Source organism: Rhineura floridana, chromosome 15, assembly GCF_030035675.1.
Source record: "Rhineura floridana isolate rRhiFlo1 chromosome 15, rRhiFlo1.hap2, whole genome shotgun sequence".
NCBI classification, from domain to species: Eukaryota; Metazoa; Chordata; class Lepidosauria; order Squamata; family Rhineuridae; genus Rhineura; species Rhineura floridana.
In genome coordinates, this window is record NC_084494.1 from 21444616 (window position 1) to 21451870 (window position 7255).

At 41.4% G+C, this 7255-nt stretch overlaps 1 pseudogene; it reads right to left on the reverse strand.

Annotated features, from left to right (window-relative positions):
* Positions 1–2777: 2777 nt before the first annotated feature.
* LOC133371059 (5S ribosomal RNA) lies at positions 2778–2896 on the reverse strand (annotated as a pseudogene).
* Positions 2897–7255: the final 4359 nt, after the last annotated feature.

Genomic DNA, 7255 nt, shown 5'->3' on the forward strand with positions numbered 1-7255 from the left:
CCGTCCCACCTTCGTCGGCTGGACCTCGTCCCATAAATTAATGAGATCTGGTCGTCCCAACAAAAATAGGCTTTGAGGTTAATCTCTTCGTTTCTCCCTACCCGGGAGAAGTTTAATCAGTCAAAAAAAAAGAAAAAACTGACTGATATATCTGAATAAGCTTCTTTTGAGGCAGGAGCCCGTCTCAAAAGCAGGCACAGGCTAAGTCACCCTTCCCGGAAGTCACCTTTGGTTGCATTTCTTGCATGAATTTGTCTAACCCCATTTAAAGCACATCTTGTGGAAGAGCTCCATGGCATACATGAAAACAAGAATAAAATCCAGAGTAAAATCTAACAGATAAGATTATTGTTGTTACATGCCTTCGAGTCGATTATAAGAACATAAGAACATAAGAACATAAGAAGAGCCTGCTGGATCAGGCCAGTGGCCCATCTAATCCAGCATCCTGTTCTCACAGTGGCCAACCAGGTGCCTGGGGGAAGCCCGCAAGCAGGACCCGAGTGCAAGAACACTCTCCCCTCCTGAGGCTTCCGGCAACTGGTTTTCAGAAGCATGCTGCCTCTGACTAGGGTGGCACAGCACAGCCATCATGGCTAGTAGCCATTGATAGCCCTGTCCTCCATGAATTTGTCTAATCTTCTTTTAAAGCCGTCCAAGCTGGTGGCCATTACTGCATCTTGTGGGAGCAAATTCCATAGTTTAACTATGCGCTGAGTAAAGAAGTACTTCCTTTTGTCTGTCCTGAATCTTCCAACATTCAGCTTCTTTGAATGTCCACGAGTTCTAGTATGATGAGAGAGGGAGAAGAACTTTTCTCTATCCACTTTCTCAATGCCATGCATAATTTTATACACTTCTATCATGTCTCCTCTGAACCGCCTTTTCTCTAAACTAAAAAGCCCCAAATGCTGCAACCTTGCCTCGTAAGGGAGTTGCTCCATCCCCTTGATCATTCTGGTTGCCCTCTTCTGAACCTTTTCCAACTCTAGAATATCCTTTTTGAGATGAGGCGACCAGAACTGTACACAGTATTCCAAATGCGGCCGCACCATAGATTTATACAATGGCATTATGATATCGGCTGTTTTATTTTCAATACCTTTTCTAATTATCGCTAGCATGGAATTTGCCTTTTTCACAGCTGCCGCACACTGGGTCGACATTTTCATCGTGCTGTCCACTACAACCCCGAGGTCTCTCTCCTGGTCGGTCACCGCCAGTTCAGACCCCATGAGCGTATATGTGAAATTAAGATTTTTTGCTCCAATATGCATAATTTTACACTTGTTTATATTGAATTGCATTTGCCATTTTTCCGCCCATTCACTCAGTTTGGAGAGGTCTTTTTGGAGCTCTTCGCAATCCCTTTTTGTTTTAACAACCCTGAACAATTTAGTGTCGTCAGCAAACTTGGCCACTTCACTGCTCACTCCTAATTCTAGGTCATTAATGAACAAGTTGAAAAGTACAGATCCCAATACTGATCCTTGAGGGACTCCACTTTCTACAGCCCTCCATTGGGAGAACTGTCCATTTATTCCTACTCTCTGCTTTCTGCTTCTTAACCAATTTCTTATCCACAAGAGGACCTCTCCTCTTATTCCATGACTGCGAAGCTTCCTCAGAAGCCTTTGGTGAGGTACCTTGTCAAACGCTTTTTGAAAGTCTAAGTACACTATGTCCACTGGATCACCTCTATCTATATGCTTGTTGACGCTCTCAAAGAATTCTAATAGGTTACTGAGACAGGACTTTCCCTTGCAGAAGCCATGCTGGCTCTGCTTCAGCAAGGCTTGTTCTTCTATGTGCTTAGTTAATCTAGCTTTAATACTACTTTCTACCAGTTTTCCAGGGACAGAAGTTAAGCTAACTGGCCTGTAATTTCCGGGATCCCCTCTGGATCCCTTTTTGAAGATTGGCGTTACATTTGCCACTTTCCAGTCCTCAGGCACGGAGGAAGACCTGAGGGACAAGTTACATATTTTAGTTAGCAGATCAGCAATTTCACCTTTGAGTTCTTTGAGAACTCTCGGGTGGATGCCATCCGGGCCCGGTGATTTGTCAGTTTTTATATTGTCCATTAAGCTTAGAACTTCCTCTCTCGTTACCAGTATTTGTCTCAGTTCCTCAGAATCGCTTCCTGCAAATGTTAGTTCAGGTTCAGGGATCTGCCCTATATCTTCCACTGTGAAGACAGATGCAAAGAATTCATTTAGCTTCTCTGCAATCTCCTTATTGTTCTTTAGTACACCTTTGACTCCCTTATCATCCAAGGGTCCAATCGTCTCCCTAGATGGTCTCCTGCTTTGAATGTATTTATAGAATTTTTTGTTGTTGGTTTTTATGTTCTTAGCAATGTGCTCCTCAAATTCTTTTTTAGCATCCCTTATTGTCTTCTTGCATTTCTTTTGCCAGAGTTTGTGTTCTTTTTTATTTTCTTCATTTGGACAAGACTTCCATTTTTTGAAGGAAGACTTTTTGCCTCTAAGAGCTTCCTTGACTTTGCTCGTTAACCATGCTGGCATCTTCTTGGCCCTGGCGGTACCTTTTCTGATCTGCGATATGCACTCCAGTTGAGCTTCTAATATAGTGTTTTTAAACAACTTCCAAGCATTTTCGAGTGATGTGACCCTCTGGACTTTGTTTTTCAGCTTTCTTTTTTCCTCTTTTGACTTATTATGACTTATGCTGACCCTATGAATCTATTTTTTATATATTCATAGGGTTTTTATGGTAAGAGGTATTCAGAGGTGGTTTACCATTGCCTTCCTCTAAGCCTACGGCACCCAGTATTGCCCAGTGGTCTCCCATCCAAGTACTAACCAGGCCTGACCCTGCTTAACTTCCGAGATCAGACGAGATCAGGCATGTTCAGGGTAGCATGGCTGCAGGCAACAGATAAGATTAGATAGATAAAATTGCTAGTCAGCAACAGCACTGAAACAAATAGTGGCAAAATCTAGTCTGTATACAAATATTTTTGTCTGCTGCTTAAGAATCATAAGATAATAAGAAGAGTCGATTGGATCAAGCCAAAGGCCCATCTGATCCAGCTTCCTGTTGCCCGCACCCCCCCAAAGAAGACTAGTGAGACATAACATTGGTTTAAAATTTATATTTATTAATATATAACAAATTGCCAATCTGAAACAAAACATCTCCAATTAACCAAATTAAAACTTAAAGGAAGGTGAGACATTCCATTAATTCTGGGAGGGAGACATCCCTCCTGACCCCTGGGCATGTACACCAGCCACTAGCTGTGGCTCCCCAGCCAATGATGTAGAATAATTCACTTCCTCCTTGCTGGGAGACCATTGGGTGTGGAGCCCACGTGCGCACCCTGGCCGTGCTGCCTACCCCAATGCACATGACAGGCCACAAGGGGCACCCCTAGTTCCCCCAGACCTAAAGGCCTGGCAGATCGCTAAAGGGTGTCCTTACCCCATAATGCCTCAGTATACCTTAATTCCCCCCTCAAGTTCCTCACCTGCCTGTACTCAATGCCATAACAGGTAGGCAGCCACACACAGAGCTTGGAAAAGTTACTTTTTTGAACTACAACTCCCAACAGCCCAATCCAGTGGCCATGCTGGCTGGGGCTGATGGGAGTTGTAGTTCAAAAAAGCAACTTTTCCAAGCTCTGGCCACACATCTCTAATGCCAAATGAATTAAACCAAGCAGCATGAAGTAGGCAAAACAAGAAGAGGGGCCTAACAAAAAAATCTTACTTGCCCCCATATAGGCGACCAGCATCACCCATCACCCATACAGCAGGGGAGGGCAGGAGGGCACAAAAAGAGTCATAGGGAGGAAGTCCAATTGGGTGCAGCAGGCCTTTAAACACTGATCCAACCCACTCCTCATTACCTGGGGAACATCACATGCCCCCCCTTGCTCATCCCTTCAGAATTCACCCTTCTGAGTCCTCTTTGTCAAGAGGTAAGGGTGAGGGCAAACCCGCCCTCATCTACAGTGGGAAGGTTGTTCTCACAGTGGCCAACCAGATGCCCCCATAGGAAGTCCGCAAGCAGGACCTGAGTGCAACAGTATTCTTCCCCACTTGTGATTTCCAGCAACTTTAATTTTAATTATTCAGAAGTATACTGCTTCTGACAGTGGAAGCAGAACATAGCCGTTGTGGCTAGTAGTCTTCCAAGATAAGGTTTTTAACAGTGGGTCCATAAGTGACTGTGGAGGCCACTTCTGGATCCACACAGCCTCCCACAGTGAGGACGTAAGTTTCCAGATGGAAGATGGTCGCAGTGAGGATTTGTTTGATGTGCCTTCCACTTAGCTCATCTGTCCCGTTCGCCCTGTATTCGTGCTTCTTCGAAGTCCATAGTGCCTTTGGTAATAGCCAACCTCCATTTGGGACATTCATTGGGCCAAAACTTCCCAGTTCTTGATACTCATGTTACTTTTTTTTAGATTTGCTTTAAGAACATCTTTAAACTTCTTTTACTGTCCACCAATATTCTGTTATTGCTCACTGGGTGACTTGGTCCAGTCACTGTCTCTCAGCCTAACCTACTTCACAGGGTTGCTGTGAGGATACAGTTGGGATGGGGAGAGTCATGTCTGAATGCTACCTTGAGCTCCTTGGAAGAAAGGTGGGATACAAACGTCATCGTCATCATCATAATCGCAACATGTGCATAGGATTTGTTGACAGAAGAGAAAGTCTGAAGCTATGGAAATGTTAAATAACTGTATGGCAGTGGTTAGGGATGGAAACATCTGTCCATTTCCATTCTCTCCATTTCTCATTTTTCCAGCAATTTCTGCAGCAATTTGAGATTGGAAAAAAAAATCCTCATGAAAATTGTCCAGCATTTTAGTGCATATTTCTCCTGATAAACACACTTTTTCGGAAGTTTTGACTCATGCACCCATTTTTGCTAGCAATTTCTCCTAATATAATGCATTTTTCTATCTTATTTTCACTAATATATTCATGTTTATGCTCACTTCCCCTAACATATGCATTCCTGGAAACATTGTTTGGTTGGAGAATTGCATCACAGTATTTGAATGTGCAAATGTCCAAGGATGGCTGTGTATTGGCTCTCATGTTTTTTCAGAAAGTGCAAATTTGATATTCAGCTTGAAATGCAAACTGGATGAAATTTCTCACCCATCCTTAGCTATGGTAGGCATCTGCATTTTAAGGGAAAAGCCTGATGTTGCTCCAGTACATAATAGTCAGCGATTTCATCTTTGCAGGAATGTTACAGTCATGAGAAGAGAAAGGACTAGCAATTCCTTTTGCAAAGAGGAGAGTGCAAATAGAGAAATGGTTGTCCAAGCTTCCTGGCTAAATTCCAATCAGGTAATCACTTTTTGTTCGTGTAGAAATTTCCCAGGAGTCATCATCAGAGGGCATATTTGTCACACTCATTCTTGACATGTTGTGATGTACTGGACAAAATTGCCATCCAGATACCTGCAGCTAATGTTCAGCCAACAGAACAGACTTGCTAGAGAGAAGATTATCAAGGAAAAGATCCTAGAAACTTTTCTTTTGTTTGGGGTGTGTTTTCCCTGGGTTTGTTATTGTTTGATGGGGACAGTGTTCTGCCTGTTTTGAGAAGGGTGGTGTCTGCTTTTTTTCTGTGTTTCTTTTTGGGGGGGAGGCTGTAGTTGTTTTGTTTGTTTGTTTAGGAGCGCTGAGCACCACCACTTTCTTCATCTGTGAAATGGATATGTTGTGATGCCCAGAACAGTTTTCTAAATATTCCTTAGGACCCCTGTTCTACAGCCTTGAATGAGCTGAGGTTAGTGCACTGAATTTAGACAAAAAAAGTAAGGTGAGATCTGAACCTGTTACAACAACTATTAGATCAATTCTGAAATCTCAGGAAAAGGTAGTATTTTTTTTAGTGTTCTCTACAAATACTTCTAATTGGTGATCCATTTCCAATTATTTATTTATTTATTTATTTTATTTTATTTATATACCGCCCTAAGCCCAAGGGCTCTCTGTGCAGTGTACATAAAATAAAACAGTCAAGAATATATAAATACAATAATACAATAAAATCAAGCCAACAAAGGTAAACAAAAATAATCAAACAGCAGCAAAATACAACAATACATATAATAAAACGCATTAAAATGCCTGGGAATATAAAAAGGTTTTCACCTGGCACCGAAAAGATAGCAGCGTCGGTGCCAGGCGCACCTCATAATAAATAATATTCACCAATAAAATAGGAGGAAGGTGGGTTTCTATATGTGTATATTAGGGATAGGGAAGAAATTTGATTCCATTTGCATTACAAAGGAACCTACCTAATTCACAATTTCCAAAACAATATGTGAACCGAAGCACTGGCGTGTTTCAAACTGCACACTCCTCTGGATTTTGTAAAGCGGTTCTTCAGCAAAGTAATATGTACAAAAATGCACATACTAAAGTGTGCAGAAAATGTATATGTTAGTGAAAATAGCCTACAAAATGCATTATATTGGGGGAAATTGCTTTCAAAAATGTCTGCATTAGGCAAAACTATATATAAAAATGTAAATATTAGGGTAAATTTGCCCTAAAATGCTGATGAATTCTCATGATGCCTTTTGAAAAAAATGTAAACTGATATGGAAATATAGAGAACAGAACATAAGATTAAACAGAGAGAAAGAGAAACTGGAAGAAACTGAAACTGCCAGATTCACCCATCCCAACTATGGATATATAGAGAGTGATTGATTTAGTAATTGTAGATATACTCATACATTTTATACATCTAATTATATTGGACTATAACTTTTAATTCTACAAATAGTCATTTTGTTCCCTTGTCTCCTTCTTACAATTGCTTCCCTCTTGGAGCTGTCACATTTGCTTGCATTTTGCATGCTGCACCTTCCATTTCTGGTGAGGCAAAATGGATTTCCTTCTGGGCAGTCATTTTCCATTTGAGATGAGGTTTAAATGCAATGAATGTAGGAGCTTTTGGAACTTCATGATGCTTGGATGCTTAGAGCAATCTTTAAAAATGCAGTACATCAAGAGATAAAAAAGAAGTCCTTGTAAAAATAAGAGTAACAATACTGAACAGAAAGCAGCAGTGAAGAGAATGAAATGGAGTTCAAGGATGGAATTGCCCCCGAGTTTAGTGTTCCCCCAAGTCTGTTCTGACAGGGTTCTTGTTCCTTAGTGTTCTGTGACTGAATAGTCTTATGGAGACTAGGATTTCTACTGTTTAGTTCCCTGATTGTTTTACTAATTTCATTTACCCTGCTTTT